General features: G+C 41.1%; 1 long non-coding RNA gene across 2 annotated transcripts in view; it reads right to left on the bottom strand.

Annotated features, from left to right (window-relative positions):
* The window catches only part of LOC120488171 (uncharacterized), a 123,816-nt gene that overhangs the window by 2,157 nt on the left and 103,418 nt on the right, over positions 1-18,241 (bottom strand). The window lies entirely within an intron of this gene.

Below are 18,241 nucleotides of genomic sequence, written 5' to 3'. Positions count from 1 at the left end.
TGCGTTGACATTTTTCCCACACAATTGTATTAAAAAAGTTTATAATTCAGAATATTTTTGCATAATGTGTACTTCGTTTTTTATGTATTTTTTAAGTAGGAGAGCGTATACATGAGCAATATTACACAAGTTAAAGGGATTGTTCACTTTGAAATTAATGTTTGATATGTTTTAGCTTACCTCAAGGGCATCCAAGATGTAGGTGACTTTGTTTCCACAGTATTTTCAATTTTGACATTTTTAGGTCAAACTGTTGTTGTCTGTCAGTCATATAATGCAGGTATGGTCCCGAAAGGGCCGTCCCGGAATTCCACCGTCCGCGAACCCACTATTTTTATAATGTGATAAGTGCTACGTGGGATCTCAATATCTCAGCTCAGGAAGGGTCTAGAAACTCCTTTTCTGCACTCAGGTCTACGTCTCATGGCCCTCTATCTATCAGAATCCAGAGTTTCAAGAAGATCAGAGAAACTCAAAATTTCGCCCCCCGAAAAAAAACAAAAGGGGTAACACTCGTTTTTTTGCGGGAGGCGAAATTTTTAGTTTCTCCAACCTTCTCAAAACTCTGAATTCTGATAGAGGGCCATGAGACTTAGACTTGAGTGCAAAAATGGAGTCTCTAGACCCTTGCTGAGCTGAGATATTGAGATCCCACGTAGCATTTATGCCATTATAAAAATAGTGGATTATTGGACAAATAGTGGGTTTGTGGACACGTGGTTTTTAAGCTTAGCTTTCAAAATTTTGTGATGAAAACCATTTTACTGCACTCAGGGAGGCCCCCTGAGTCTGTGGCACCAAGGGCCATCCCGACATTCCACTGTCCGTGAACCCACTATTTTTATAATGGGATAAGTGCTATGTGGGATCTCAATATCTCAGCTCAGGAAGGGTCTAGAGACTAAATTTTTGAACTCAGGTCTAAGTCTCATGGCCCTCTATGAGAATCCAGAGTTTTGAGAAGATTGGAGAACCTTAATTTTTTTTGCCCCCAAAAAAAAACAAAAACGAAAGGGCTACCACTGTCGTTTTTTTTTTCGGGTCGAATTTTTGAATTTTGATATCTCAGCTCTGGAAGGGTCTAGAGCCTCCATTTTTGCACTCAGGTCAAAGTCTCACAGCCCTCTATCATAATCCAGAGTTTTGAGAAGATTGGAGAAACTTAGTTTTTCGGCCGAAAACAATAAAAACGAAAGGGGTAACACTGTCGGTTTTTTTTTTTGGGTCGAAATTTTGAATTTTGATATCTCAGCTCTGGAAGGGTCTAGAGCCTCCATTTCTGCACTCAGGTCAAAGTCTCACAGCCCTCTATCATAATCCAGAGTTTTGAGAAGATTGGAGAAACTTATTTTTCGCCCGAAAATGAAAAAAAAAAACGTAAGGGGTAACACTGTCGTTTTTTTTTTTCTGGTCGAAATTTTGAATTTTGATATCTCAGCTCTGGAAGGGTCTAGAGCCTCCATTTTTGCTCTCAGGTCAAAGTCTCACAGCCCTCTATCATAATCCAGAGTTTTGAGAAGATTGGAGAAACTTAATTTTTCGCCCGAAAATGAAAAAAAACGTAAGGGGTAACACTGTCGTTTTTTTTTCGGGTCGAAATTTTGAGTTGCGATATCTCAGCTCTGGAAGGGTCTAGAGCCTCCATTTTTGCACTCAGGTCAAAGTCTCACAGCCCTCTATCATAATCCAGAGTTTTGAGAAGATTGGAGAAACTTAATTTTTCGGCCGAAAACAAAAAAAACGAAAGGGGTAACACTGTCGTTTTTTTTTTTTTTGGGTCCAAATTTTGATATCTCAGCTCTGGAAGGGTCTAGAGCCTCCATTTTTGCACTCAGGTCAAAGTCTCACAGCCCTCTATCATAATCCAGAGTTTTGAGAAGATTGGAGAAACTTAATTTTTCGCCCGAAAATGAAAAAAAACGTAAGGGGTAACACTGTCGTTTTTTTTTTCGGGTCGAAATTTTGAATTTCGATATCTCAGCTCTGGAAGGGTCTAGAGCCTCCATTTTTGCACTCAGGTCAAAGTCTCACAGCCCTCTATCATAATCCAGAGTTTTGAGAAGATTGGAGAAACTTAATTTTTCGCCCGAAAATGAAAAAAAACATAAGGGGTAACACTGTCGTTTTTTTTTCGGGTCGAAATTTTGAATTTTGATATCTCAGCTCTGGAAGGGTCTAGAGCCTCCATTTCTGCACTCAGGTCAAAGTCTCACAGCCCTCTATCATAATCCAGAGTTTTGAGAAGATTGGAGAAACTTAATTTTTCGCCCGAAAATGAAAAAAAACGTAAGGGGTAACACTGTCGTTTTTTTTTTCTGGTCGAAATTTTGAATTTTGATATCTCAGCTCTGGAAGGGTCTAGAGCCTCCATTTCTGCACTCAGGTCAAAAGCTCACAGCCCTCTATCATAATCCAGAGTTTTGAGAAGATTGGAGAAACTTAATTTTTCGCCCGAAAATGAAAAAAACGTAAGGGGTAACACTGTCGTTTTTTTTTTCGGGTCGAAATTTTGAGTTTCGATATCTCAGCTCTGGAAGGGTCTAGAGCCTCCTTTTTTGCACTCAGGTCAAAGTCTCACAGCCCTCTATCATAATCCAGAGTTTTGAGAAGATTGGAGAAACTTAATTTTTCGCCCGAAAATGAAAAAAACGTAAGGGGTAACACTGTCGTTTTTTTTTTCGGGTCGAAATTTTGAGTTTCGATATCTCAGCTCTGGAAGGGTCTAGAGCCTCCTTTTTTGCACTCAGGTCAAAGTCTCACAGCCCTCTATCATAATCCAGAGTTTTGAGAAGATTGGAGAAACTTAATTTTTCGTCCGGAAACAAAAAAAACGAAAGGGGTAACACTGTCGTTTTTTTTGGGGGTCGAAATTTTGAATTTTGATATCTCAGCTCAGGAAGGGTCTAGAGCCTCCATTTCTGCACTCAGGTCAAAGTCTCACAGCCCTCTATCATAATCCAGAGTTTTGAGAAGATTGGAGAAACTTAATTTTTCAGCCGAACACGAAAAAAAACGAAAGGGGTAACACTGTCGTTTTTTTTTCGGGTCGAAATTTAGAATTTTGATATCTCAGCTCTGGAAGGGTCTAGAGCCTCCATTTCTGCACTCAGGTCAAAGTCTCACAGCCCTCTATCATAATCCAGAGTTTTGAGAAGATTGGAGAAACTTAATTTTTCGCCCGAAAATGAAAAAAAACGTAAGGGGTAACACTGTCGTTTTTTTTTCTGGTCGAAATTTTGAATTTTGATATCTCAGCTCTGGAAGGGTCTAGAGCCTCAATTTTTGCACTCAGGTCAAAGTCTCACAGCCCTCTATCATAATCCAGAGTTTTGAGAAGATTGGAGAAACTTAATTTTTCGCCCGAAAATGAAAAAAAACGTAAGGGGTAACACTGTCGTTTTTTTTTTCTGGTCGAAATTTTGAATTTTGATATCTCAGCTCTGGAAGGGTCTAGAGCCTCCATTTCTGCACTCAGGTCAAAGTCTCACAGCCCTCTATCATAATCCAGAGTTTTGAGAAGATTGGAGAAACTTAATTTTTCGCCCGAAAATGAAAAAAAACGTAAGGGGTAACACTGTCGTTTTTTTTTTCTGGTCGAAATTTTGAATTTTGATATCTCAGCTCTGGAAGGGTCTAGAGCCTCCATTTCTGCACTCAGGTCAAAGTCTCACAGCCCTCTATCATAATCCAGAGTTTTGAGAAGATTGGAGAAACTTAATTTTTCGCCCGAAAATGAAAAAAAACGTAAGGGGTAACACTGTCGTTTTTTTTTCTGGTCGAAATTTTGAATTTTGATATCTCAGCTCTGGAAGGGTCTAGAGCCTCAATTTTTGCACTCAGGTCAAAGTCTCACAGCCCTCTATCATAATCCAGAGTTTTGAGAAGATTGGAGAAACTTAATTTTTCAGCCGAAAACGGAAAAAAAAACGAAAGGGGTAACACTGTCGTTTTTTTTTTCGGGTCGAAATTTAGAATTTTGATATCTCAGCTCTGGAAGGGTCTAGAGCCTCCATTTCTGCACTCAGGTCAAAGTCTCACAGCCCTCTATCATAATCCAGAGTTTTGAGAAGATCGGAGAAACTCAATTTTTCGCCCGAAAATGAAAAAAAACGTAAGGGGTAACACTGTCGTTTTTTTTTCGGGTCCAAATTTTGAGTTTCGATATCTCAGCTCTGGAAGGGTCTAGAGCCTCCATTTTTGCACTCGGGTCAAAGTCTCACAGCCCTCTATCATAATCCAGAGTTTTGAGAAGATCGGAGAAACTCAATTTTTCGCCCGAAAATGAAAAAAAACGTAAGGGGTAACACTGTCGTTTTTTTTTCGGGTCCAAATTTTGAGTTTCGATATCTCAGCTCTGGAAGGGTCTAGAGCCTCCATTTTTGCACTCGGGTCAAAGTCTCACAGCCCTCTATCATAATCCAGAGTTTTGAGAAGATCGGAGAAACTCAATTTTTCGCCCGAAAATGAAAAAAAACGTAAGGGGTAACACTGTCGTTTTTTTTTCGGGTCCAAATTTTGAGTTTCGATATCTCAGCTCTGAAAGGGTCTAGAGCCTCCATTTTTGCACTCGGGTCAAAGTCTCACAGCCCTCTATCATAATCCAGAGTTTTGAGAAGATCGGAGAAACTCAATTTTTCGCCCGAAAATGAAAAAAAACGTAAGGGGTAACACTGTCGTTTTTTTTTCGGGTCCAAATTTTGAGTTTCGATATCTCAGCTCTGGAAGGGTCTAGAGCCTCCATTTTTGCACTCGGGTCAAAGTCTCACAGCCCTCTATCATAATCCAGAGTTTTGAGAAGATCGGAGAAACTCAATTTTTCGCCCGAAAATGAAAAAAAAACGTAAGGGGTAACACTGTCGTTTTTTTTTTCGGGTCCAAATTTTGAGTTTCGATATCTCAGCTCTGGAAGGGTCTAGAGCCTCCATTTTTGCACTCGGGTCAAAGTCTCACAGCCCTCTATCATAATCCAGAGTTTTGAGAAGATCGGAGAAACTCAATTTTTCGCCCGAAAATGAAAAAAAACGTAAGGGGTAACACTGTCGTTTTTTTTTTCGGGTCCAAATTTTGAGTTTCGATATCTCAGCTCTGGAAGGGTCTAGAGCCTCCATTTTTGCACTCGGGTCAAAGTCTCACAGCCCTCTATCATAATCCAGAGTTTTGAGAAGATCGGAGAAACTCAATTTTTCGCCCGAAAATGAAAAAAAACGTAAGGGGTAACACTGTCGTTTTTTTTTTCGGGTCCAAATTTTGAGTTTCGATATCTCAGCTCTGGAAGGGTCTAGAGCCTCCATTTTTGCACTCGGGTCAAAGTCTCACAGCCCTCTATCATAATCCAGAGTTTTGAGAAGATCGGAGAAACTCAATTTTTCGCCCGAAAATGAAAAAAAACGTAAGGGGTAACACTGTCGTTTTTTTTTCGGGTCCAAATTTTGAGTTTCGATATCTCAGCTCTGGAAGGGTCTAGAGCCTCCATTTTTGCACTCGGGTCAAAGTCTCACAGCCCTCTATCATAATCCAGAGTTTTGAGAAGATCGGAGAAACTCAATTTTTCGCCCGAAAATGAAAAAAAACGTAAGGGGTAACACTGTCGTTTTTTTTTCGGGTCCAAATTTTGAGTTTCGATATCTCAGCTCTGGAAGGGTCTAGAGCCTCCATTTTTGCACTCGGGTCAAAGTCTCACAGCCCTCTATCATAATCCAGAGTTTTGAGAAGATCGGAGAAACTCAATTTTTCGCCCGAAAATGAAAAAAAACGTAAGGGGTAACACTGTCGTTTTTTTTTCGGGTCCAAATTTTGAGTTTCGATATCTCAGCTCTGGAAGGGTCTAGAGCCTCCATTTTTGCACTCGGGTCAAAGTCTCACAGCCCTCTATCATAATCCAGAGTTTTGAGAAGATCGGAGAAACTCAATTTTTCGCCTGAAAATGAAAAAAAACGTAAGGGGTAACACTGTCGTTTTTTTTTTCGGGTCCAAATTTTGAGTTTCGATATCTCAGCTCTGGAAGGGTCTAGAGCCTCCATTTTTGCACTCGGGTCAAAGTCTCACAGCCCTCTATCATAATCCAGAGTTTTAAGAAGATCGGAGAAACTCAATTTTTCGCCCGAAAATGAAAAAAAACGTAAGGGGTAACACTGTCGTTTTTTTTTCGGGTCCAAATTTTGAGTTTCGATATCTCAGCTCTGGAAGGGTCTAGAGCCTCCATTTTTGCACTCGGGTCAAAGTCTCACAGCCCTCTATCATAATCCAGAGTTTTGAGAAGATCGGAGAAACTCAATTTTTCGCCCGAAAATGAAAAAAAACGTAAGGGGTAACACTGTCGTTTTTTTTTCGGGTCCAAATTTTGAGTTTCGATATCTCAGCTCTGGAAGGGTCTAGAGCCTCCATTTTTGCACTCGGGTCAAAGTCTCACAGCCCTCTATCATAATCCAGAGTTTTGAGAAGATCGGAGAAACTCAATTTTTCGCCCGAAAATGAAAAAAAACGTAAGGGGTAACACTGTCGTTTTTTTTTTCGGGTCCAAATTTTGAGTTTCGATATCTCAGCTCTGGAAGGGTCTAGAGCCTCCATTTTTGCACTCGGGTCAAAGTCTCACAGCCCTCTATCATAATCCAGAGTTTTGAGAAGATCGGAGAAACTCAATTTTTCGCCCGAAAATGAAAAAAAAACGTAAGGGGTAACACTGTCGTTTTTTTTTCGGGTCCAAATTTTGAGTTTCGATATCTCAGCTCTGGAAGGGTCTAGAGCCTCCATTTTTGCACTCGGGTCAAAGTCTCACAGCCCTCTATCATAATCCAGAGTTTTGAGAAGATCGGAGAAACTCAATTTTTCGCCCGAAAATGAAAAAAAACGTAAGGGGTAACACTGTCGTTTTTTTTTCGGGTCCAAATTTTGAGTTTCGATATCTCAGCTCTGGAAGGGTCTAGAGCCTCCATTTTTGCACTCGGGTCAAAGTCTCACAGCCCTCTATCATAATCCAGAGTTTTGAGAAGATCGGAGAAACTCAATTTTTCGCCCGAAAATGAAAAAAAACGTAAGGGGTAAGTAACACTGTCGTTTTTTTTTCGGGTCCAAATTTTGAGTTTCGATATCTCAGCTCTGGAAGGGTCTAGAGCCTCCATTTTTGCACTCGGGTCAAAGTCTCACAGCCCTCTATCATAATCCAGAGTTTTGAGAAGATCGGAGAAACTCAATTTTTCGCCCGAAAATGAAAAAAAACGTAAGGGGTAACACTGTCGTTTTTTTTTCGGGTCCAAATTTTGAGTTTCGATATCTCAGCTCTGGAAGGGTCTAGAGCCTCCATTTTTGCACTCGGGTCAAAGTCTCACAGCCCTCTATCATAATCCAGAGTTTTGAGAAGATCGGAGAAACTCAATTTTTCGCCCGAAAATGAAAAAAAACGTAAGGGGTAACACTGTCGTTTTTTTTTCGGGTCCAAATTTTGAGTTTCGATATCTCAGCTCTGGAAGGGTCTAGAGCCTCCATTTTTGCACTCGGGTCAAAGTCTCACAGCCCTCTATCATAATCCAGAGTTTTGAGAAGATCGGAGAAACTCAATTTTTCGCCCGAAAATGAAAAAAAACGTAAGGGGTAACACTGTCGTTTTTTTTCGGGTCCAAATTTTGAGTTTCGATATCTCAGCTCTGAAAGGGTCTAGAGCCTCCATTTTTGCACTCGGGTCAAAGTCTCACAGCCCTCTATCATAATCCAGAGTTTTGAGAAGATCGGAGAAACTCAATTTTTCGCCCGAAAATGAAAAAAAACGTAAGGGGTAACACTGTCGTTTTTTTTTCGGGTCCAAATTTTGAGTTTCGATATCTCAGCTCTGGAAGGGTCTAGAGCCTCCATTTTTGCACTCGGGTCAAAGTCTCACAGCCCTCTATCATAATCCAGAGTTTTGAGAAGATCGGAGAAACTCAATTTTTCGCCCGAAAATGAAAAAAAACGTAAGGGGTAACACTGTCGTTTTTTTTTCGGGTCCAAATTTTGAGTTTCGATATCTCAGCTCTGGAAGGGTCTAGAGCCTCCATTTTTGCACTCGGGTCAAAGTCTCACAGCCCTCTATCATAATCCAGAGTTTTGAGAAGATCGGAGAAACTCAATTTTTCGCCCGAAAATGAAAAAAAACGTAAGGGGTAACACTGTCGTTTTTTTTTCGGGTCCAAATTTTGAGTTTCGATATCTCAGCTCTGGAAGGGTCTAGAGCCTCCATTTTTGCACTCGGGTCAAAGTCTCACAGCCCTCTATCATAATCCAGAGTTTTGAGAAGATCGGAGAAACTCAATTTTTCGCCCGAAAATGAAAAAAAACGTAAGGGGTAACACTGTCGTTTTTTTTTTCGGGTCCAAATTTTGAGTTTCGATATCTCAGCTCTGGAAGGGTCTAGAGCCTCCATTTTTGCACTCGGGTCAAAGTCTCACAGCCCTCTATCATAATCCAGAGTTTTGAGAAGATCGGAGAAACTCAATTTTTCGCCCGAAAATGAAAAAAAACGTAAGGGGTAACACTGTCGTTTTTTTTTTCGGGTCCAAATTTTGAGTTTCGATATCTCAGCTCTGGAAGGGTCTAGAGCCTCCATTTTTGCACTCGGGTCAAAGTCTCACAGCCCTCTATCATAATCCAGAGTTTTGAGAAGATCGGAGAAACTCAATTTTTCGCCCGAAAATGAAAAAAAACGTAAGGGGTAACACTGTCGTTTTTTTTTCGGGTCCAAATTTTGAGTTTCGATATCTCAGCTCTGGAAGGGTCTAGAGCCTCCATTTTTGCACTCGGGTCAAAGTCTCACAGCCCTCTATCATAATCCAGAGTTTTGAGAAGATCGGAGAAACTCAATTTTTCGCCCGAAAATGAAAAAAAACGTAAGGGGTAACACTGTCGTTTTTTTTTCGGGTCCAAATTTTGAGTTTCGATATCTCAGCTCTGGAAGGGTCTAGAGCCTCCATTTTTGCACTCGGGTCAAAGTCTCACAGCCCTCTATCATAATCCAGAGTTTTGAGAAGATCGGAGAAACTCAATTTTTCGCCCGAAAATGAAAAAAAACGTAAGGGGTAACACTGTCGTTTTTTTTTCGGGTCCAAATTTTGAGTTTCGATATCTCAGCTCTGGAAGGGTCTAGAGCCTCCATTTTTGCACTCGGGTCAAAGTCTCACAGCCCTCTATCATAATCCAGAGTTTTGAGAAGATCGGAGAAACTCAATTTTTCGCCTGAAAATGAAAAAAAACGTAAGGGGTAACACTGTCGTTTTTTTTTTCGGGTCCAAATTTTGAGTTTCGATATCTCAGCTCTGGAAGGGTCTAGAGCCTCCATTTTTGCACTCGGGTCAAAGTCTCACAGCCCTCTATCATAATCCAGAGTTTTAAGAAGATCGGAGAAACTCAATTTTTCGCCCGAAAATGAAAAAAAACGTAAGGGGTAACACTGTCGTTTTTTTTTCGGGTCCAAATTTTGAGTTTCGATATCTCAGCTCTGGAAGGGTCTAGAGCCTCCATTTTTGCACTCGGGTCAAAGTCTCACAGCCCTCTATCATAATCCAGAGTTTTGAGAAGATCGGAGAAACTCAATTTTTCGCCCGAAAATGAAAAAAAACGTAAGGGGTAACACTGTCGTTTTTTTTTCGGGTCCAAATTTTGAGTTTCGATATCTCAGCTCTGGAAGGGTCTAGAGCCTCCATTTTTGCACTCGGGTCAAAGTCTCACAGCCCTCTATCATAATCCAGAGTTTTGAGAAGATCGGAGAAACTCAATTTTTCGCCCGAAAATGAAAAAAAACGTAAGGGGTAACACTGTCGTTTTTTTTTTCGGGTCCAAATTTTGAGTTTCGATATCTCAGCTCTGGAAGGGTCTAGAGCCTCCATTTTTGCACTCGGGTCAAAGTCTCACAGCCCTCTATCATAATCCAGAGTTTTGAGAAGATCGGAGAAACTCAATTTTTCGCCCGAAAATGAAAAAAAACGTAAGGGGTAACACTGTCGTTTTTTTTTTCGGGTCCAAATTTTAAGTTTCGATATCTCAGCTCTGGAAGGGTCTAGAGCCTCCATTTTTGCACTCGGGTCAAAGTCTCACAGCCCTCTATCATAATCCAGAGTTTTGAGAAGATCGGAGAAACTCAATTTTTCGCCCGAAAATGAAAAAAAACGTAAGGGGTAACACTGTCGTTTTTTTTTCGGGTCCAAATTTTGAGTTTCGATATCTCAGCTCTGGAAGGGTCTAGAGCCTCCATTTTTGCACTCGGGTCAAAGTCTCACAGCCCTCTATCATAATCCAGAGTTTTGAGAAGATCGGAGAAACTCAATTTTTCGCCCGAAAATGAAAAAAAACGTAAGGGGTAAGTAACACTGTCGTTTTTTTTTCGGGTCCAAATTTTGAGTTTCGATATCTCAGCTCTGGAAGGGTCTAGAGCCTCCATTTTTGCACTCGGGTCAAAGTCTCACAGCCCTCTATCATAATCCAGAGTTTTGAGAAGATCGGAGAAACTCAATTTTTCGCCCGAAAATGAAAAAAAACGTAAGGGGTAACACTGTCGTTTTTTTTTCGGGTCCAAATTTTGAGTTTCGATATCTCAGCTCTGGAAGGGTCTAGAGCCTCCATTTTTGCACTCGGGTCAAAGTCTCACAGCCCTCTATCATAATCCAGAGTTTTGAGAAGATCGGAGAAACTCAATTTTTCGCCCGAAAATGAAAAAAAACGTAAGGGGTAACACTGTCGTTTTTTTTTCGGGTCCAAATTTTGAGTTTCGATATCTCAGCTCTGGAAGGGTCTAGAGCCTCCATTTTTGCACTCGGGTCAAAGTCTCACAGCCCTCTATCATAATCCAGAGTTTTGAGAAGATCGGAGAAACTCAATTTTTCGCCCGAAAATGAAAAAAAACGTAAGGGGTAACACTGTCGTTTTTTTTCGGGTCCAAATTTTGAGTTTCGATATCTCAGCTCTGAAAGGGTCTAGAGCCTCCATTTTTGCACTCGGGTCAAAGTCTCACAGCCCTCTATCATAATCCAGAGTTTTGAGAAGATCGGAGAAACTCAATTTTTCGCCCGAAAATGAAAAAAAACGTAAGGGGTAACACTGTCGTTTTTTTTTCGGGTCCAAATTTTGAGTTTCGATATCTCAGCTCTGGAAGGGTCTAGAGCCTCCATTTTTGCACTCGGGTCAAAGTCTCACAGCCCTCTATCATAATCCAGAGTTTTGAGAAGATCGGAGAAACTCAATTTTTCGCCCGAAAATGAAAAAAAACGTAAGGGGTAACACTGTCGTTTTTTTTTTCGGGTCCAAATTTTGAGTTTCGATATCTCAGCTCTGGAAGGGTCTAGAGCCTCCATTTTTGCACTCGGGTCAAAGTCTCACAGCCCTCTATCATAATCCAGAGTTTTGAGAAGATCGGAGAAACTCAATTTTTCGCCCGAAAATGAAAAAAAACATAAGGGGTAACACTGTCGTTTTTTTTTCGGGTCCAAATTTTGAGTTTCGATATCTCAGCTCTGGAAGGGTCTAGAGCCTCCATTTTTGCACTCGGGTCAAAGTCTCACAGCCCTCTATCATAATCCAGAGTTTTGAGAAGATCGGAGAAACTCAATTTTTCGCCCGAAAATGAAAAAAAACGTAAGGGGTAACACTGTCGTTTTTTTTTCGGGTCCAAATTTTGAGTTTCGATATCTCAGCTCTGGAAGGGTCTAGAGCCTCCATTTTTGCACTCGGGTCAAAGTCTCACAGCCCTCTATCATAATCCAGAGTTTTGAGAAGATCGGAGAAACTCAATTTTTCGCCCGAAAATGAAAAAAAACGTAAGGGGTAACACTGTCGTTTTTTTTTTCGGGTCCAAATTTTGAGTTTCGATATCTCAGCTCTGGAAGGGTCTAGAGCCTCCATTTTTGCACTCGGGTCAAAGTCTCACAGCCCTCTATCACAATCCAGAGTTTTGAGAAGATCGGAGAAACTCAATTTTTCGCCCGAAAATGAAAAAAAACGTAAGGGGTAACACTGTCGTTTTTTTTTCGGGTCCAAATTTTGAGTTTCGATATCTCAGCTCTGGAAGGGTCTAGAGCCTCCATTTTTGCACTCGGGTCAAAGTCTCACAGCCCTCTATCATAATCCAGAGTTTTGAGAAGATCGGAGAAACTCAATTTTTCGCCTGAAAATGAAAAAAAACGTAAGGGGTAACACTGTCGTTTTTTTTTTCGGGTCCAAATTTTGAGTTTCGATATCTCAGCTCTGGAAGGGTCTAGAGCCTCCATTTTTGCACTCGGGTCAAAGTCTCACAGCCCTCTATCATAATCCAGAGTTTTGAGAAGATCGGAGAAACTCAATTTTTCGCCCGAAAATGAAAAAAAACGTAAGGGGTAACACTGTCGTTTTTTTTTCGGGTCCAAATTTTGAGTTTCGATATCTCAGCTCTGGAAGGGTCTAGAGCCTCCATTTTTGCACTCGGGTCAAAGTCTCACAGCCCTCTATCATAATCCAGAGTTTTGAGAAGATCGGAGAAACTCAATTTTTCGCCCGAAAATGAAAAAAAACGTAAGGGGTAACACTGTCGTTTTTTTTTCGGGTCCAAATTTTGAGTTTCGATATCTCAGCTCTGGAAGGGTCTAGAGCCTCCATTTTTGCACTCGGGTCAAAGTCTCACAGCCCTCTATCATAATCCAGAGTTTTGAGAAGATCGGAGAAACTCAATTTTTCGCCCGAAAATGAAAAAAAACGTAAGGGGTAACACTGTCGTTTTTTTTTCGGGTCCAAATTTTGAGTTTCGATATCTCAGCTCTGGAAGGGTCTAGAGCCTCCATTTTTGCACTCGGGTCAAAGTCTCACAGCCCTCTATCATAATCCAGAGTTTTGAGAAGATCGGAGAAACTAAATTTTTCGCCCGAAAATGAAAAAAACGTAAGGGGTAACACTGTCTTTTTTTTTTCGGGTCCAAATTTTGAGTTTCGATATCTCAGCTCTGGAAGGGTCTAGAGCCTCCATTTTTGCACTCGGGTAAAAGTCTCACAGCCCTCTATCATAATCCAGAGTTTTGAGAAGATCGGAGAAACTCAATTTTTCGCCCGAAAATGAAAAAAAACGTAAGGGGTAACACTGTCGTTTTTTTTTCGGGTCCAAATTTTGAGTTTCGATATCTCAGCTCTGGAAGGGTCTAGAGCCTCCATTTTTGCACTCGGGTCAAAGTCTCACAGCCCTCTATCATAATCCAGAGTTTTGAGAAGATCGGAGAAACTCAATTTTTCGCCCGAAAATGAAAAAAAACGTAAGGGGTAACACTGTCGTTTTTTTTTTCGGGTCCAAATTTTGAGTTTCGATATCTCAGCTCTGGAAGGGTCTAGAGCCTCCATTTTTGCACTCGGGTCAAAGTCTCACAGCCCTCTATCATAATCCAGAGTTTTGAGAAGATCGGAGAAACTCAATTTTTCGCCCGAAAATGAAAAAAAACGTAAGGGGTAACACTGTCGTTTTTTTTTCGGGTCCAAATTTTGAGTTTCGATATCTCAGCTCTGGAAGGGTCTAGAGCCTCCATTTTTGCACTCGGGTCAAAGTCTCACAGCCCTCTATCATAATCCAGAGTTTTGAGAAGATCGGAGAAACTCAATTTTTCGCCCGAAAATGAAAAAAAACGTAAGGGGTAACACTGTCGTTTTTTTTTCGGGTCCAAATTTTGAGTTTCGATATCTCAGCTCTGGAAGGGTCTAGAGCCTCCATTTTTGCACTCGGGTCAAAGTCTCACAGCCCTCTATCATAATCCAGAGTTTTGAGAAGATCGGAGAAACTCAATTTTTCGCCCGAAAATGAAAAAAAACGTAAGGGGTAACACTGTCGTTTTTTTTTCGGGTCCAAATTTTGAGTTTCGATATCTCAGCTCTGGAAGGGTCTAGAGCCTCCATTTTTGCACTCGGGTCAAAGTCTCACAGCCCTCTATCATAATCCAGAGTTTTGAGAAGATCGGAGAAACTCAATTTTTCGCCCGAAAATGAAAAAAAACGTAAGGGGTAACACTGTCGTTTTTTTTTCGGGTCCAAATTTTGAGTTTCGATATCTCAGCTCTGGAAGGGTCTAGAGCCTCCATTTTTGCACTCGGGTCAAAGTCTCACAGCCCTCTATCATAATCCAGAGTTTTGAGAAGATCGGAGAAACTCAATTTTTCGCCCGAAAATGAAAAAAAACGTAAGGGGTAACACTGTCGTTTTTTTTTCGGGTCCAAATTTTGAGTTTCGATATCTCAGCTCTGGAAGGGTCTAGAGCCTCCATTTTTGCACTCGGGTCAAAGTCTCACAGCCCTCTATCATAATCCAGAGTTTTGAGAAGATCGGAGAAACTCAATTTTTCGCCCGAAAATGAAAAAAAACGTAAGGGGTAACACTGTCGTTTTTTTTTCGGGTCCAAATTTTGAGTTTCGATATCTCAGCTCTGGAAGGGTCTAGAGCCTCCATTTTTGCACTCGGGTCAAAGTCTCACAGCCCTCTATCATAATCCAGAGTTTTGAGAAGATCGGAGAAACTCAATTTTTCGCCCGAAAATGAAAAAAAACGTAAGGGGTAACACTGTCGTTTTTTTTTCGGGTCCAAATTTTGAGTTTCGATATCTCAGCTCTGGAAGGGTCTAGAGCCTCCATTTTTGCACTCGGGTCAAAGTCTCACAGCCCTCTATCATAATCCAGAGTTTTGAGAAGATCGGAGTAACTCAATTTTTCGCCCGAAAATGAAAAAAAAAACGTAAGGGGTAACACTGTCGTTTTTTTTTCGGGTCCAAATTTTGAGTTTCGATATCTCAGCTCTGGAAGGGTCTAGAGCCTCCATTTTTGCACTCGGGTCAAAGTCTCACAGCCCTCTATCATAATCCAGAGTTTTGAGAAGATCGGAGAAACTCAATTTTTCGCCCGAAAATGAAAAAAAAAACGTAAGGGGTAACACTGTCGTTTTTTTTTCGGGTCCAAATTTTGAGTTTCGATATCTCAGCTCTGGAAGGGTCTAGAGCCTCCATTTTTGCACTCGGGTCAAAGTCTCACAGCCCTCTATCATAATCCAGAGTTTTGAGAAGATCGGAGAAACTCAATTTTTCGCCCGAAAATGAAAAAAAACGTAAGGGGTAACACTGTCGTTTTTTTTTCGGGTCCAAATTTTGAGTTTCGATATCTCAGCTCTGGAAGGGTCTAGAGCCTCCATTTTTGCACTCGGGTCAAAGTCTCACAGCCCTCTATCATAATCCAGAGTTTTGAGAAGATCGGAGAAACTCAATTTTTCGCCCGAAAATGAAAAAAAACGTAAGGGGTAACACTGTCGTTTTTTTTTCGGGTCCAAATTTTGAGTTTCGATATCTCAGCTCTGGAAGGGTCTAGAGCCTCCATTTTTGCACTCGGGTCAAAGTCTCACAGCCCTCTATCATAATCCAGAGTTTTGAGAAGATCGGAGAAACTCAATTTTTCGCCCGAAAATGAAAAAAAACGTAAGGGGTAACACTGTCGTTTTTTTTTCGGGTCCAAATTTTGAGTTTCGATATCTCAGCTCTGGAAGGGTCTAGAGCCTCCATTTTTGCACTCGGGTCAAAGTCTCACAGCCCTCTATCATAATCCAGAGTTTTGAGAAGATCGGAGAAACTCAATTTTTCGCCCGAAAATGAAAAAAAACGTAAGGGGTAACACTGTCGTTTTTTTTTCGGGTCCAAATTTTGAGTTTCGATATCTCAGCTCTGGAAGGGTCTAGAGCCTCCATTTTTGCACTCGGGTCAAAGTCTCACAGCCCTCTATCATAATCCAGAGTTTTGAGAAGATCGGAGAAACTCAATTTTTCGCCCGAAAATGAAAAAAAACGTAAGGGGTAACACTGTCGTTTTTTTTTCGGGTCCAAATTTTGAGTTTCGATATCTCAGCTCTGGAAGGGTCTAGAGCCTCCATTTTTGCACTCGGGTCAAAGTCTCACAGCCCTCTATCATAATCCAGAGTTTTGAGAAGATCGGAGAAACTCAATTTTTCGCCCGAAAATGAAAAAAAACGTAAGGGGTAACACTGTCGTTTTTTTTTCGGGTCCAAATTTTGAGTTTCGATATCTCAGCTCTGGAAGGGTCTAGAGCCTCCATTTTTGCACTCGGGTCAAAGTCTCACAGCCCTCTATCATAATCCAGAGTTTTGAGAAGATCGGAGAAACTCAATTTTTCGCCCGAAAATGAAAAAAAACGTAAGGGGTAACACTGTCGTTTTTTTTTTCGGGTCCAAATTTTGAGTTTCGATATCTCAGCTCTGGAAGGGTCTAGAGCCTCCATTTTTGCACTCGGGTCAAAGTCTCACAGCCCTCTATCATAATCCAGAGTTTTGAGAAGATCGGAGAAACTCAATTTTTCGCCCGAAAATGAAAAAAAACGTAAGGGGTAACACTGTCGTTTTTTTTTCGGGTCCAAATTTTGAGTTTCGATATCTCAGCTCTGGAAGGGTCTAGAGCCTCCATTTTTGCACTCGGGTCAAAGTCTCACAGCCCTCTATCATAATCCAGAGTTTTGAGAAGATCGGAGAAACTCAATTTTTCGCCCGAAAATGAAAAAAAACGTAAGGGGTAACACTGTCGTTTTTTTTTTCGGGTCCAAATTTTGAGTTTCGATATCTCAGCTCTGGAAGGGTCTAGAGCCTCAATTTTTGCACTCGGGTCAAAGTCTCACAGCCCTCTATCATAATCCAGAGTTTTGAGAAGATCGGAGAAACTCAATTTTTCGCCCGAAAATGAAAAAAAAACGTAAGGGGTAACACTGTCGTTTTTTTTTCGGGTCCAAATTTTGAGTTTCGATATCTCAGCTCTGGAAGGGTCTAGAGCCTCCATTTTTGCACTCGGGTCAAAGTCTCACAGCCCTCTATCATAATCCAGAGTTTTGAGAAGATCGGAGAAACTCAATTTTTCGCCCGAAAATGAAAAAAAACGTAAAGGGGTAACACTGTCGTTTTTTTTTCGGGTCCAAATTTTGAGTTTCGATATCTCAGCTCTGGAAGGGTCTAGAGCCTCCATTTTTGCACTCGGGTCAAAGTCTCACAGCCCTCTATCATAATCCAGAGTTTTGAGAAGATCGGAGAAACTCAATTTTTCGCCCGAAAATGAAAAAAAACGTAAGGGGTAACACTGTCGTTTTTTTTTCGGGTCCAAATTTTGAGTTTCGATATCTCAGCTCTGGAAGGGTCTAGAGCCTCCATTTTTGCACTCGGGTCAAAGTCTCACAGCCCTCTATCATAATCCAGAGTTTTGAGAAGATCGGAGAAACTCAATTTTTCGCCCGAAAATGAAAAAAATGTAAGGGGTAACACTGTCGTTTTTTTTTTCGGGTCCAAATTTTGAGTTTCGATATCTCAGCTCTGGAAGGGTCTAGAGCCTCCATTTTTGCACTCGGGTCAAAGTCTCACAGCCCTCTATCATAATCCAGAGTTTTGAGAAGATCGGAGAAACTCAATTTTTCGCCCGAAAATGAAAAAAAAAACGTAAGGGGTAACACTGTCGTTTTTTTTTCGGGTCCAAATTTTGAGTTTCGATATCTCAGCTCTGGAAGGGTCTAGAGCCTCCATTTTTGCACTCGGGTCAAAGTCTCACAGCCCTCTATCATAATCCAGAGTTTTGAGAAGATCGGAGAAACTCAATTTTTCGCCCGAAAATGAAAAAAAACGTAAGGGGTAACACTGTCGTTTTTTTTTCGGGTCCAAATTTTGAGTTTCGATATCTCAGCTCTGGAAGGGTCTAGAGCCTCCATTTTTGCACTCGGGTCAAAGTCTCACAGCCCTCTATCATAATCCAGAGTTTTGAGAAGATCGGAGAAACTCAATTTTTCGCCCGAAAATGAAAAAAAACGTAAGGGGTAACACTGTCGTTTTTTTTTTCGGGTCCAAATTTTGAGTTTCGATATCTCAGCTCTGGAAGGGTCTAGAGCCTCCATTTTTGCACTCGGGTCAAAGTCTCACAGCCCTCTATCATAATCCAGAGTTTTGAGAAGATCGGAGAAACTAAATTTTTCGCCCGAAAATGAAAAAAAACGTAAGGGGTAACACTGTCGTTTTTTTTTCGGGTCCAAATTTTGAGTTTCGATATCTCAGCTCTGGAAGGGTCTAGAGCCTCCATTTTTGCACTCGGGTCAAAGTCTCACAGCCCTCTATCATAATCCAGAGTTTTGAGAAGATCGGAGAAACTCAATTTTTCGCCCGAAAATGAAAAAAAACGTAAGGGGTAACACTGTCGTTTTTTTTTCGGGTCCAAATTTTGAGTTTCGATATCTCAGCTCTGGAAGGGTCTAGAGCCTCCAT

The sequence above is a fragment of the Pimephales promelas genome, chromosome 22 (assembly GCF_988280905.1).
Source record: "Pimephales promelas chromosome 22, fPimPro1.hap1.1, whole genome shotgun sequence".
Classification (NCBI taxonomy): Eukaryota; Metazoa; Chordata; class Actinopteri; order Cypriniformes; family Leuciscidae; genus Pimephales; species Pimephales promelas.
Note: the sequence above shows the minus strand (reverse complement) of the source record. Positions and strands in the feature narration are given on the sequence as shown.